Source organism: Microtus ochrogaster, unplaced genomic scaffold, assembly GCF_000317375.1.
Source record: "Microtus ochrogaster isolate Prairie Vole_2 unplaced genomic scaffold, MicOch1.0 UNK88, whole genome shotgun sequence".
NCBI lineage: Eukaryota > Metazoa > Chordata > Mammalia > Rodentia > Cricetidae > Microtus > Microtus ochrogaster.
In genome coordinates, this window is record NW_004949186.1 from 593,654 (window position 1) to 609,372 (window position 15,719).

General features: G+C 44.3%; 1 protein-coding gene across 2 annotated transcripts in view; it reads left to right on the top strand.

The window, feature by feature from the left end:
- Nucleotides 1–15,719, top strand: part of Dgkh (diacylglycerol kinase eta) — a 165,646-nt gene that overhangs the window by 77,261 nt on the left and 72,666 nt on the right. The gene's annotated exons all lie outside the window — the stretch shown is intronic.

Here is a 15,719-nt window from a genome sequence, read left to right on the forward strand (position 1 = left end):
GCCTCACAGAGATCTGCCTGCCTCTACCTCCTAAGTGTTGCGCCACCACTACCCTGCTCCTTTTTAACTTTTTAATTTTTGTGTTTTTAAAGTTTTTATTTCCTTTAAATTAATCCTTCATCTAATTATATTGTTCTTAAGTATTCAAAACCTTTGTTATTTTTCTACAGTCAAAAACCAATATTTTCTTCTCGTGTTTTCACTGTAGTTGCTGTAGTTCAGGCTTCCTTTTCTCCTCACTGAGGTAATTCGTCAGGGGAACTCTTGAAGAGGGCCCCTCTGGTCCAGCCTCTTTTCTAATCAGAAGGTGCATTGCTTAAAGGTCTAGCTTGTTCGCTGCCACCTACAAACTGTATTGCCACTCAAAAGAAAAAAAAAAGATCTTGTAGTGTTCCTTCCAGTGCCCTGACGTTGCCTTCCACACCCTGCAGCCCAGCATGCGCAGCCCCCGCCTTCCTGTCGCCCCCCCCCATTTCTTTCTACCTGTGGTTGTTGAAATCTGACCACTTCTCCCATTTCTCTGCTTCTTTCCTTTACAAAATCAAAACACAAGGTGACTTCCCTTTATGTCACTGGCATTTATGATAAGCAGAGAAATGCAGGAAAGGAGATACTTACGTCTATCTATATCTCTTTGCATATGTAGATCTCCCCTCTAGATTTTTCCTTAGTTCAGGGAGATCCCGTGGTTCTTCCTGCAGAGACACAGTCCTTAGCTCCCCTGTGATGTGTTCCTTCTGTTAAATCGTCACACCTACCCACACCTCCAGCCCTCACACCAGGACGTTCACTGCTCCTGACACTAGTGTCTGTCCCTCAGGTGCACAGAGCACGGGGGACAGCCAGGTAAGCACACAGAGAGGACCATGCTGGAGGTGAGCGCTGGTGCGCAGTTGAGTGGGGAGAGGAAGCGCATGCATTCAAATTTAGTCTTATTGATTTATGGGCATGTGGGATAATTCATAGTGTAAACAGTGCTTTGCCGCTCCTTCTCCCCGGGGAGAGTTTAGTTTGAGAGGAGGAAAGCCAAGAATAGAATCCTGGGAAAAAGTTAAAATGTAAGGTTTGACCAGAGGACCAAGCAAGAGCATTCTTAAGTGAAGCAGTGGAGTCACCCACCGGGCGGTGATGTCATAAGAACCCAGCGTCAGAGAGTTTCAAGACGGAAGTTGCTAAGCGTCAGGTGCTGTGGAGAGGGCGGGTCCTGGCGGAATTGACAAGGTGACTTGGATTTGTGAACTCGGGGTTCGTGTGGTCTCGTGGCTGCGAGCGGTTTCCAGGGCGGGATGGTATTGGAGTGAGACAGTAGGCCTTCCCTGAGGCTGGACCGTTGGGAGCGCAGATTGCACAGAGCGTTGTGGTTTCGTCGTTCCTTTTCGCTTTGCTTCTGAGTGTGTTTACGTGAAGAACGGAGAGAGCTATTAGATGGGGGCCAGATTGCCGAGTGAGCTGACGGGTGCAAGAGCAGGGTGCGAGCGCGGAGCCGAGGCGGAGGCAGGTGTGGGCAGCGAGCATGTGTATTTCAAGCCCAGATAGTACCATTTTCCTCAGTGCAACCAAAGACCGGGTTGTGTGGCTATGAGTGGGAGCTCGGGAAGGCTTAGAATAGCTTCTGTGGAGACGGCATGGAAACCATTGGGGACCTGTAAACCGTGTCCACTGAAGACTGCCTTTAGCCATGTCCATTCGTCTGTGCTTATAGAATAGACTTTAAATTAGAGAGGAGACAAATAGATTGATCCAGAGAGGTGGTTTATAAGGCCTTGGGGCAGAGGGTTAGAGGTAATGCTGGATGCTTGAAACATCAGTATCTTATAGCTTCCCTGCCTCTCTATGTTCAGTGCTTTAGGATAAAGCAACAGAAGGCAGAACTAGCCTTGCTGTTAACTGAGCAGGCTCCGGTAAACACGAGGAACCTTGGAGATGAAATGTTGCTTACTGTTCCATCCTCCAAGGGAGGGTGTGCTCGGCAAAGACAGAAAGTACCATTCGCCTTCCTCTGGGAGTGAACAAAGGTTGCTTCATTCATTCATTCATTCATTCATTCATTCATTCATTTTTAACCCAAGAGAGCTAGAGATAATCTGAAGGAGGGTCCCAGAGTTTACGGTGTAAGGGTTAGATTTTCAGTAAAGGGAAGGCCTGGGGCTTAGAGCAGGTGCAGAGATTATGGAAGCCACTTGTGCGACTATTGCTTGCCCTCCAGCTGCACTTGTTTACCCCGTTGTAGACAGAGCTTGCCCTAGTCTGCTCTATGCCCAGGTAGGTGTATTTTTTTTTTTTATCATGACTCTCTGATGGCTGGGGCCGTGTCTACCTTTGGGCTTTTTGTAGCACCTTATTCAAAAGTGTTCCTTGGTTTGGACACACACGACCAAAGTGTCTGTCAGCGTGAGGTGACATGGAGCCTTGGATATGTCGTCGACCAGCTGTTCTTTCTGAAGTTTTGCGGGCTGGAGACGTAAAGGCTGAAAAGGTAGGCTGCTGGGCATTGCGCTACAATAGGAGCTTGGTAGAACTTTCCCCAGTATAAAATGCAGCAAAAGGCATGTTTTCAAGTGGTAATTGACAATCCTTCTGCTTAAATATTTAAATATCCTGCCCTCCTAGATCATCTTGACAGCTCCTGACGCTCCTTTAGCTGGTTCGTGTCAAAGGTTAATGGTGCCGTGTGATGGGATTGCGGTTGGATTAAGAGTGGTCAAAGTCTGGTCCTCCAGACGTCCCCGAGGGTAATATATTGACAAGAAATGGTGGTACACAGGCAATCTATAAATAGTTGATGGAAAATGGAAAACTTAGGCTTTGTTTGAAAATGAACGCTCAGCTCTGTGAAGATGACTTCTAAGTGTCCTGCAGAGCAGGGTCACTGCTAGCCCACCCTTGACATAGCTCAGGGTCCCTTCTGCATCCGCCGTCTGAGTCCCACGAAGGCACATGGACACCAAGACAGGAGAACCAGGAGACTGTGGGTGTGGTTTAAGATCTGTGTACCCTGTGCATAGTGTCTTACGTAGCCCTACCATTCCACGTTGCCTTTCCTACCCTTCTTACTGTCGTATGAGTAAATTAGGTTGGTGTTCACTAAGTTATTTCTAGTGTAAATTCTACCACGATGGGCAGAGCTTACAAGCTTAGCTTACGAAGTCAAAGAGCCTGTTTCAGCCCTCTTAGGTGACAGTGGTCACATTAGCTGATCCCTTTAAAGAGATCTGCAGCGGTGGAGTGAGGACCTGCTTCCTAGGGCTCTCAATATCAGATTAATGTGATAATCCATAAAATACCCAGGGCAGTGGTGAGCCCCTGCAGTTTAGACCACTGTGGCTATTACCCTGAATGTCCTGCCCGTCTTTCCCCCTCACAACTGGCAGTGTGTGGCCCATTTCTGAAAGTGTGGGAACCTCGAAAGTCATGGATATGAATCCCATATTGAGGAAACATTCCACCCCGCCTTTCATTGAGAGGTATAAGAAGACTTATGTCCACTCTTCATCCTATGTTAATGAGCATGGTTGGGAAAAGTAACCAGTCAGCAATGAGATGGCTGTCACAGACGGGTAGGGTAGTGTTACTTCCTAATGAAGAGGGCTTTTTGGTGATTTAAACAGGATCCCAGTCACAGCTCCCAGAGACGTTCAGAGGAGTCTCTTTAAACTTTAATAAAAGATTAAGATAAACTTCAGACAAATGAATTATTTTAAAGAAGCTGCATTGGTATTTAAATCTCCTGAGATGGGGAGATAACTGGCCAGGTTTTGTGACACAGGCCTGTAATCCCAGTTGAAGGTCAAGGCTGAAGACTCTCCAGTTCAAGACTCTAGCCTGCTTGGCTGCAGGGCGGTTCCAGGCTAATTAAACCAGGCACCTGAGGAGGACCTTGTGTCACAATAAGATGTAAAATAAAAGTGGGGGGTGCTGACCGTGAGAGAATGTCTTACTGAGGATGTAGGGGCCGTAGGCCCAATCCTTAGGAACCCCTGACATAGGAGGGCAGAAAGCACATGGAGTTTTTGTTTGTGTGCTTCTTTGTTTAACTCAGAAGGAATGCAGGGATTTGTTGGTTAAGTTAGCCAACCTTAGCATTTTTCAGTAGGCACTGAGCTGTGTGTGAAGTTCCAGTGTTAGTGTGAGTCCGCCTGGTCCCTTGCTGCGTCAACTGCAGGCGCCATGTGAGCTGAAAGAGGGCTGGAGCAGAGAGCTCTTACTGCCCAGGGTTACTGGCTCAAGCAGGTATGCTGGACGCCGCTTTAACACTACTTCCTCTCTATGTAGTGTTACCTAGAAGACAGACCTCTCTCCATAGGAGGGCTCTGAACTAAGAGGGGATGACCCACTGTAAACATGGGTGACGTCATCCCCTAGGCCGAGAGCCTAGACTGAACAAGAGAAGAAAAGCTAGAGAGTGTCAGCAGTCTCCTTTCTCCACCTCCTGGTCTGAGGCGAGGGTGGGGAGGCCCACCCACCCGCTCCTGCATCCTTGGAGCTACTGTGCCCTGCTGCCGAGGCTAGTCTGCCATGGTAGAGGTCTCTTCTCCACCCGTGACTCCAGACAAGCCCTTTCTCCCTTTTGCTTCTTGCGAGGTATTTGGTCACAGTGGCCAGAAAAGACACCAGTATGGCAGTTGGTTATAATTTTGGCAGGAGTGTTTGAAGGGTTTACATTCAGAGAAACCAGTAAGCAAGCCGGGTGGTGGTGGTGCATGCCTTTAATCCCAGCACTAGGGAGGCAGAGGCAGGCGGATCTCTGTGAGTTCGAGGCCAGCCTGGTCTACAAGAGCTAGTTCCAGGACAAGAACTAAAAGCTATGGAGAAACCCTGTCAAAAAAAAAAAAAAAAAAAGAAACCAGTAAGCAAATGGACCACACTATGGTGACCCTTATAGCCCCAGGAATTCGGCATCCATGCCATCTTGGACTGAATAGCCTGTGTTCGATGGGAAGGGAAATGTCTCTGGGATTTGTTTCTGTAGCAGTTGCTTTCTGTTTATTCTGCTTTCCCTTGGCTTCCTCTCAGTTGACAAAGTTCAGCTTGTTTCTCTCTGAAGAAGGCTATCACATCCTTTGAACCTAAGAGAGTGTCAGTTTGCTTTCATCTATAATGTCTCAGCTAAGGAAATGACCGAGACTTGCCTTTTCCCATGTGGTCTGTGAAAAGCACACCCTGTAAAAGGTACACAGGATAATCACCTGGAAGAATGATCCCTTCGCTAAGTTTCCTACCCAATACTGATTCTTTTTCTAAATGCTTCATGTGTGATATCTCACTTAATTTTTTTGTGCCAATCTAGTGAGGTAAGACAGTTGCTATTGCTACTGGGTAAGCAAGGAAGCAGAGAAGAGAGTCTAATCCGTAGAACCCGTGCAGGGCTTGTATTGCCAGTCTTACCTTGACCTATTGTACCCTTCCTTATTTGGCCATTTAAACAGCTGCGACTATGCTAGTGATCCTGATTGTCCCCATGGTCAGCTGTCTTTTCTACATCAAGTCAATGAGGCTCTTAGGGTTCGCTACCAGATAGATACACAGCAAACATGCTGGGTATACTGCCAGTCTAGACTCTCACAGTACATGCTGGGTGCTGGATATTAAAGAGAAATGTTGACTAAAAGCTGTCACAGAAGAGGGGAACCAATATTCTAAAACTGCTGGAAATCCTGGGATTGAATGGCATGTAAGGACTTTTTAAAAATTTTTTTTTAAAAGCAATTTTTTTTATATTTATTTATTTATTATGTATACAATGTTCTGTCTGTGTGTATCCCTGCAGGCCAGAAGAGGGCACCAGACCTCATTACAGATGGTTGTGAGCCACCATGTGGTTGCTGGGAATTGAACTCAGGACCTTTGGAAGAGCAAGCAATGCTCTTAACCGCTGAGCCATCTCTTAAGGAAGTTTAGGAATATGGGCTAGCAACATGGGCCCAGCAGGTTTAGAATCTTGTTACCCAAGGCTGGTTAGCTGAATTTAATCCCCAGAACCCACAAAAGGTGGAAGAAGAGAACCGACCCCACAGAGATATCCCCTCAACTCCACACATGTGCACCCTAATGATAATGCTGGTATTTTTAAAGTTTTTGGAATATTTGAGGAATTATTATATAGAAGAGGCAGTGATATGTTTGTGTGGTTGAATTTACAGGGTTGATATCTATCTATCTATCTATCTATCTATCTATCTATCTATCTATCTATCTATTATCTATCTGTCTATCTATCTATCTATCTATCTATCTATCTATCTATCTATCTATCTATCTATCCATCCATCTATTATGTATACAATGGTCTGCCTGCATGTGTTCCTGAAGACGGAAGTTGGCACCAGATCTTATTACCAGTGGTTATGAGTCACCATATGGTTGCTGGGAATTGAACTCAGGACCTCTGGAAGAACAGTCAATGCTCTTAACCACTGAGCCATCTTTCCAGCTCTACAGGGTTGATTTTTAACTCAGCATAAAAGAACTTTTTAACTAGAATCATCTAATAGAACAGGCCCCTTGTGAGGTAATGACCATGCCCATTGTTAGAAATCCCCAGTCATCTTCTTCCCTGTTAGCGGAAAGGGACTTTGAGAGTCTTCAGGACAGGCCGAGGTTCAGAGCCGAAAGGACCTTCTCCAGGTTGGAAGATCAAGAGCTGTGTAAATGTGGGGCTCTTGTTGGTTTGGGATGGTCAAGAAACATGGGTTAAAATGACCGCACAGTGACCTCCACCCTTCCCACATGTCGTATCACGAGACCACACGGCAAGACCTTCCTCCTAGAAGGCTTCAAGGGGTCTGCGGCCTGGTGTCAGTGTGTCGGAGCCATGAGATGAGATGAGCTGTTGAAAACAGGTTTCCTTCTAGCTTCAAATTCTATGTCTTCACTGACTCCTCAGGGCTAGCCTAGATTTGTCAAATGAATGTTGAGTGAACAAACGAACGATCTCTATGAAGTTTTTTCCTTTGGGTAGACAGTGGCTTTTCTTGTTAAGCATGGGCACAGAGCTTCTCCATTTTCCCCTGTGATGTTTGGTTTCTTCATAGCTCCATAAATATTTGCATCTTCCTGACATTTTTGTATTATATACAGTGACTCAGACTATTTTTTAAACCAGTAAGTCTTACAGACATGATTCTTGACTCTTATTAGTCATTGTAGGTCTCAATTCGATTACATAAATATGAGAAACCTAATAGTAGCCAGTCTAATGATTTTATGTCTATGTTGATTCAAATATTTTACAATGCTTTAAAATGACTCTGTGTTAACATACTTCTTGGAGGCTGAGGCAGAAGGATTACTGTGAGTTTGAGGCCAGGCTAGACTACATAACAAATTCTAGGCCAGCCTTCTTTTTCTCCTGGAAAAAAGAACTTATCGCTGGGCCTGTTGCCAGGGGTTCATAAAGCTGGTGTCCTAGGTGGCCTTTAGTCTGAGGCATTTTGTACTGGACCAATAGAGCATTTCTGTCCAGATGGAGTTTCTCGAGCCTTGGCAGACTGTCTTAGAGTCTGCCTTAGACTGAGGTACACAGTGTTTTGGTCATATTGCAGTGCCCAGTGAATGGCAGCCTGCCACACTGGGCCTTGGGACGAATAATAAACCTGTACTTTCTGTGGATGTTTCATGTAAAAGACCCTTTATGGGTTCCAAATACATGATCCTGAGCTGGTCACATCGCTGTCACCCTGATCCACAATTGTTCCCTCTAACTACATGGAGTTAGACACCCATCCTTTCCCTGTAGAATTTCTGCATGAAAACTGGCAAGGGTGCCGGTCTCAGGCACTGAACTGGGAGCCATGGCCTCTATAGTTATTCTGCTCTTCAGAGGATTTGGGAATGCTCAGGCAGTGTGAAGGGCTTCTCCTGTCTGTCTCAGTCATGTGCAAACGCATTCTTTGAGGAAGGGCTACATGATTTTACTTGAACTTTAGTGCACCTATCTAGATGAAGGGTTTAGTTAAAATCACTCTGGCCCCATATCCATGTAGCTGAACTCTGATTTCTGGTGCCTGTTTCTAGCACAGACTGAAGGACTCTGTAAAGGCAATATCCTGCCTCATGTCAATGCCTGGAATAGGGTCCTAATTGTGGGCAAATGAGTTACCAGCCAGAGTAACAATTTTAAATTAAAATATTTAGAATATTAAGTACCTGAACATGTCTAGAGAGGGCCTCCTAGCTGAAATCCATCTAATGAAGCAGCGGAACTCTGAAGGCCTTGTGCCCTGTACAACACGGCCAGGAGACTAGAACTCAACCTCACAGATTCTAGCTTTGTTGGACAACTATCAATCTTTTAGTTTTTAAAAATGTATTTTAATTGTTTTATGTTGAATGTTAAAAAATTAAAATAGCACCAAAAAAGCCTGTTCTTTTATAAGATCTTAGCAATTGAAGGTATTTTTTTTTATACAGCAGAAAGCAAATTTACTTCTGAAACCTCTGTGGTATATAAAATACGAGTAGTAAGTGCATAGCTAGTTTTCATTTCATGTCTCACTTTGTTATTTCAATAAACCCTCAGAATATCCTTCATTCCAGGAGAAAGGTTACAGGGGTTGGGGTTCAGACAACTTAACTTGGGGTAAATTTTTATAGTTATCCAAAAACATAGTTAATATTTCAATTTTGAGTGCTCTCTGCGAGAATGGATGGCATATTAGAATTTTTAGGCTCATATGATGGTAGTAATCGGGTAAACCTTCTAAAATTTAAACCTGGTAAAGCCTTCTAAAAATTCTTTATTTTTCTGTCTGTGAATATTTCGCTGGTGTGCGTGTGTATATGCACCACATGTAAGCCTGATGCCCATGCAGACCAGAAGAGGGTGTCCAGTCCCTTGGAACTGGAGTTGCTGATTCCGTGAGCTGTCACAGGGGTACTCGGAACTGAACGTTTGCAAGAACAGCCAGTGCTCCTAATGCCAAGCCCTTTCTCCTCCCTGAGGATCACCATTGTTGATAGGATGTGTTCAGATACGGCAATGCATAGGGATGCCTCATCACCCAGTAAGCACAAAGGAAGTGGATGTGTGACAGTATAGCAGTTAGCAGCGGTCAGAGTGCCTGCCTAGTGTCTACTGCCAATTCTTCTGCTGGTCTTTATTAGACAAGGACTAGGCATTTCAGTCTTCCTTGGTACACACACTTCGCAGGAATGATTGTAAAGAAGTTGCTTCATGCCTTGAGCTGAGCTTTCGCTGCCTCAACCTCTGGAGTCATGAAGCATAGTGAACTGTTCTCTATATGCTTGCAAAGGGGCATTGATTGTACATTGTCATATCAAAAGACTGGAAAGAACCCAGATATGTCAAGCAGAGACGATTGAATTATGAAACACATCATGACAGAATACTGTGCAGCCATTTGAATTAGCTATGTGTGTAACCACGCAGGCTGAATTTATTCAGTGAGAAAACCCAGATATAGAACTAAGATCCCATAATGTTACTGTGTGCTTGTGCCTGCACGTATTTTTGTATATTTAAACTGCAAGGGAGCGCATAGTTCTCATGCATAGATAGCCTGTCTCTGGAGAGATGCTCAAGGAAGCTGACCAGTGTTTATCTTTAGGAAGGGAAGTTGGTAACTGGGGCAGGTTTAAGCGGCACACGTTTTCATTCTAAAAGTATTTGGAATTTTCTATCGAGAATTATGTATTCCGGACCGTCTCTGGGAGCTTCCCATCTGGTGCACTGAACAAGAGTTAAGAATCAGCATGAGAAGCACCTTGGGCAATATCGCCACATTTGGGGAAGGCCTGGTAGGGCAGTATGGCTCTTTACCATGGGAGGGAAGGAAGGCATGGACAGAGGCCTTGTGCAGAAAGGCCAGAGGGCCATGGCCAGAGGGAGGGGCAAAGAGAGGAGGAAGAACTGGATTTGGGGTATAAGTGATACCTGAATCAAGGGCAGGAAGTAGATGTAAAAGTAGGTTTGTGGAAACGGGACGAAAGTCCTGGACGGCGTTAATTTGAAGCAGTTGTAAGATCTCCTGGAAACATGGAGCAGGCAATTAGTGTGAGGTGTGTTGAGCTCTATTAAAGTAATTTGGGGTTGTTATTTCCGTGGCTTTAAATGAGTTTATAGCAAAGCCAAGTGTCTTCTCCAGTACTCAAGCTTGAGCACGGACTAATGGAAAATTTAAGTTTTAGAAGCCTCCCATTTTTGTAGTGAGCAACACAAAGCAAGATCATTATTTTGTTTTGAAATTTCCCGTTGCATACGTGTACTTACAAAACCATTTACAGTTAGAAACCAAACAGCTTGTGCCAAGGGAATGAAGCTAATGCATTGCTCCGATCTCCGGGACAGCCTGAAAACACTAAATGAATGGGAACACTTTTAATGTGCCCATTAACTAACGCCACTAATTTACAGCGGGCATGCCTGCAACAATCCGCATTAATAATTTCTGATGCACTGTGATGCTCAGCATCACAGTTAATGCAGGAAATCTGTTTCCCACGTACCCTCCCCAACCCTAATCCTAACCCATGTGTACACTAGAGGACGTTGTTGCTTGTCTGTCGTTCCTTGGGTCCCACTCACCAGGTTGATTTTTGAAACAGTGTCTTTTACTGTTCTTTGCCTGTTTCCACCTTACCAGATATGGTAAGTCCACAGCACCCTGCCTGGCTTTTGGTTCTGGAGAATCAAACTTAGGTTGTCATGTTTTACCAAGTGAGCCATCTCTCCAGGCCCTCTAACTCATGACAAAAAGCGAGTAGTGTGTATTGCTAGCCTGTCCTTCTAGATTGACCAGCACAATCTCTCCCATTCTTTTGTGCTAGGCAGCTAGGAAGGTGGGAAGAATTCAGTTCAAATCTAGTACATGGCCTTAAGTGACTTGTAAAGCCTTTGAGCCTATGGTCATGCAAGGAAAACAGAGATTGCTGCTGTTTGAATTATGCCAGCATATTATACAATCGGTGTATATTCATGGCCTGTTATAATTACCCAATAAATAACTACTCCTAGTATGTGGACATATGAAATTCTAAACATCGACACTAGAAGCTATGTCCCAGGCCATTAATTGTGCCTCTTAAGATGCCAATCAATCCTTTTCATTTCTAGTATACAGTCAGATCTTAATGGCATGTTTCAGGCCAGCATCCCATCTGCATCCTACCTCATGTCTTCTCTTGCCTTTTCCACAGTTTAAAGAATATGAGGGAGTATGTATTGGTAGTCAGAGAGCACCGAAATCCATATGTTTTTATTATGGAATTAGGCATTAGAGTTTATGTTATATAATTGAAAAATAACTTCAGTTGTAGATGAAAATCAAATTCACATGAAAAGTGCCATTGGCGTGAAGCCATGATTCCGTAATCAAGAAATGGGTGAATTTGGTTTTGTTCTACTGAATATCAAACTGAAGGTCTCATGAATGCTATGCACACCAGGTCACTGAGCTACACCTGTACCTCCAAGAAGGCTTTGTAAGGAGGGACTCAAGCTGGCTTTGTCTTAAGAAAAGCCATGGACACTCATGAATTATGGAAGTAGGATTTTCACGCTCTTGTCAGTCAAACGCCTTCCTATTACAGTCAGTGCTCAAAAGCCTTAGTTCGTGAGCTGCTGTGGACATTTAGTTGCCGGGACAAGGAAAATGACATTTATTTGTGTAATATGAGTTTGATGTCAGGGAAGGAAGCGGGAGGCCAGCCACTCGGTCTGGTGGCCGAGTGCAGGGCCAAGGGTTGCTTAGGATATTAGTGTGCGTAAGGGGACTGAGACATTCAAGTCCCCCTCTCTGTCTGTTAAAGAGTCTAGGTTGGGTTTGTTCAGTGCTTGTTCAGTTTGCTTTCTTTTGATGTGATAAACACATGACCATGAGGAGGAAAGGGATGATTTGGTTTACACTTCCGGGTTATAGTTGATCACTGAGGGAAGTCATGGCAGGAACACAAGCAGGAGTAGAGGGCAGAACCGTAGAACACTGCTGCCTTCTGGCTCGCTCCGTGGCTCATGTTCAGCAGCCTTTCTGATACAGCCTAGGCCTGCTTGCCTAGGGATGCTACCAGCCCACAGTAGGCTGGCCCCTCCTACCATGAGAAAATGCCCCACACACCAGCTCACAGGCCAGTCTGACAAAATTTGTATACAATATATAAAAGTCCAACCCAATGTAAAACATTTAAAACTAGTAGTTGGTTTTGCTTCAGGGTAGGTTCACTAATTACCTTTTTATCTTATCAGTGTGCAGTCCTGGCCGTCCTGGAACTCTGTAGACCAGGCTCACAGAGATCTGCCTGCCTCTGCCCCCTGAGTGCTGGGATTAAAGGCATGCTCCACTACCACTTGGCCTACTATGTTTTTTAGGTTTACATAAGAAATAACAAATTATGGACAGACAATTTAGTGTTTTTTTCTTTTCCTTTCCTTTTCTTTTCTCTCTCTCTTTTTTTTTTGCAGTATGTTGTACAGAATTAACTCATATTTAATTTGTGAGCTAATGGAGGGATCAATGTCTTTCTGCCAAGAACAGGAGACAGGTATTCCTACAGAGTAGAAGAGAGCCACACTCTTGGCAAGGGTGGCCTCTGTAATTGGACTTCTTAGATGAATTGTGTTCTGTTTTTTTTTTTAAAGTTTTGATCAGGGATGACTCTTCAGTGCTGATTCCTGTCTTCATTGATACGGCTGTAGAATTCTCCCTCATGGTGTCATTTATATATTGGCAATTGCTTGATTTCTAATTGAAACAAATCTTACATCCTGAAGGTACACAGCTTCTCCATGCCAGACCGGCAGGCAGGGCACAGACTTCCTTGTGTTTGTAACAAGCCCACCCTTTATTCTGAGCGCCTCTAGGAGCTGTTTGACTTGGGAGAATACAAATCTCCATGACAGGACCCCCCCCTTACCTGCATAGAATCTGTAATTATTTGTTATTCAAAGTGTGAATCAGTTAAAACAGAAGTGCAGATTGCCTGTGAAAGTGCTCTGATTGTAAACAGAGGATTGTGTGTGTGCTTGGTGTACAAACATGAGCGGTCTGTGACATTCTGACATCCACAGGGAATGAGCTGGAGTCCTGTTTACATAGTGTGCTGCCTATATAGTAAAACTTCTTAGTGAATATCATCTGTAGATCAGTAATGACGTGTGTGTGTGTGCACACATATCAGCCTTAATTTTATCAATGATCTATAATGTCTTTATAAATTATTCTACTTCATCTAGGATATGGTGAAATTTGTGTTCTAGGACTTCATGGTACTTTTTCTCCTTGATCACTCACTGCTGATTCTATAATATTCATGCAGATAAAATGAATGTGTTTAAATCCCACCAATCTGATAAATGTATCTTCTTTTTAAAAAAGTTTTTTTAAATGTTTATCAGTATGTATGTGCACCAAATGCGCACAGCACTCAGAGAGGCCTGAAGAGGGGCTGCTGGATCCTCTGGAGTTGGAGTAACCCAGGTCCCATGGAAGAGTAGCAAGTGCTTCTAGTCACTGAGCAGTGACTCCAGCACCATAAGGCCTATTCTTATCCTGAAATTATGTTCACTTAAATTTTACCGTCAGTTGAAATTCTCAGGGCGCTTCTCCTTGGTCAGAGCGCCCTGAATGAACTCCCTGTGGCATTATGTCACACTTCAGTGCCATTATATGTGGCACACTAATGCATTGTACTACCAGTGTTATAATGTCATTTCTTCCATTGCAGTGTAAGCAACCTTGGAAGAAAATATGTTAAACCTCGATTATCTATTAAGACTTCAGAAAAAATTATGTAACTAATTGTCATCTTAGAAAGCAGATGGGATTTGAGCAGTGAGAAAGTCAATTGGGAGAAATACTGACCCCCCTCCCCCTCAACTAGACCACTTGGGAAGCTGAATGTAAAACTCAAATCCACACCTCCAAAGGGAGCAGGGAGCAGTATTAACCTAAGTCCATGAATTGTCCAGATAGGACCACAAATTCTGCCCATCAAATTCTGGTGGATTTCAGTGTGTTTTTAACAACACAGTAATGCAAAGTTTATACAGAATAGCCAAATGAATCACTGGAGGCCACGATCTTGTGATATTATATTACCTGAGGTGATGTTCATGGAAGGCTGTTTTAGACTGATCACCCCAAAGGAGGAAGGGGGGGAATACTGAGGTTTGGCATCAGAAGGATGCCAAAAGAGAGGCAGGAAAACACAAAGGCTAAGAGTACTGTTCGACACCATTGAGACCAGGCACTGCCTTTACTGACAGGAAAGTTAGACACTTAAATTACCTTTCATGGTTGATAACCAGGATGAGTGACATAGGAAATTGCCCTCGCCTCCTCTCAGAGCTTTCGGCGTGGCTTCCGAGTGTCGTCTTGGGGCTGGGCTCGGTGCGTTTCCATGAAGGTGCACACTTGTGCTGTTGCACATCCGCGTTTTTGGATAGTGGAGGTCCCCGGTGTACTCTGAAAAACGGGGGCATCTCTGCTCCTGAAGCAGTCCCTTAAATTGTGTGACCACATTGCACATTGGCACATTTAAGTTGTCAAAGTGAATTATTTCACTCCATAAAAAAACGAATGATAAGAAAAAGCCACATACATAATTGAAGCGCTGGATCTAGAAAGGATGCTAAGACTGAGCAGTTGACAGTCCACAGGGATGGCAAAGCTAGTGTTAAAAAGGTGCGTGGTTGAGATGATGAATGTGGAGAGAGTCACATTCTAACACATAGAGACACTAACAGTAGTATAGCCCTGTTACAGTTGCTGCTGCCCTGCTCTCCAAGAGCCATGTCTCACTCTGTGCGAACTTGCATTGCAGCGAGGTGGCTCTGGATTAAAACACAGCTTATCCTAAGCAGAGTGGATGCAGCCATTTAGAACGTTAGGTCAGAAATAAGGATCTCCTAACAGAAGGGTTGTTGGGCTTGGAAAATGACCAGAGAATGTCAGAGAATTCCCTTGATGGCAGAGGCAGACATCTGAGTTAAAGCAAGGAGCTCTCCGTCTTCTATAGCTTCAGTATGATGCATAGTAACGGTGGCATGCTAAAATTCTCTCTGCTGGACATGGGCTCTGACCTCTTCATTTGCGCAGGCTTTTTTTTCATTCACTGCTGTTGCTTTAGGTAAGATTGGGTGTAGAGCAATAAGAGAATCTCCCCACCTCACCTTTAATTCATTGGTAATTTTCTTTGTCCAAGGAGGCTGTCACTGGGTCACTATCATACTTTTGATGGTGTTGGTTTACCAGGCATGGGATTTTATTGGTGGAAACCTCTGTTTTTGAGTAAAGCTCTCTTGACTTTGATCTTGGGCCACAAATGTCTGTCAATGACAGTGCAGGTAAAGTCTCAGTCAGTGTTCAGAGACCATCTTTAACCAAGCCTAACCTGGACTGGTCATCAATGGACCCCTGACCACCACTGAGCTACTCCTCTGTCCCTAGTTAGCTGTGGAAACACAGAAGCTCAGAAGCATGGTCTCAGCCCCTGAGACAAAAGAGGATGCTGGTGGGTTTTAGGCTAGGTTGCCCTGACTCCAGACAGTTTCTCTAATTCACTTCTCTTTAGGAACGTCTTTCTTTTTTGTATAGAAGGAAAATTACCCGTAGACATTGGTTCTCAAACTTGGTCCACTTTAGAGTCACCTGGAAGGGTTTTTCATTCGTTTGTTCATTTTCTTTTCTCTCCTTCCTTCCTTCCTTCCTTCCTTCCTTCCTTCCTTCCTTCCTTCCTTCCTTCCTTCCTTCCTTCCTTCCTCCCTT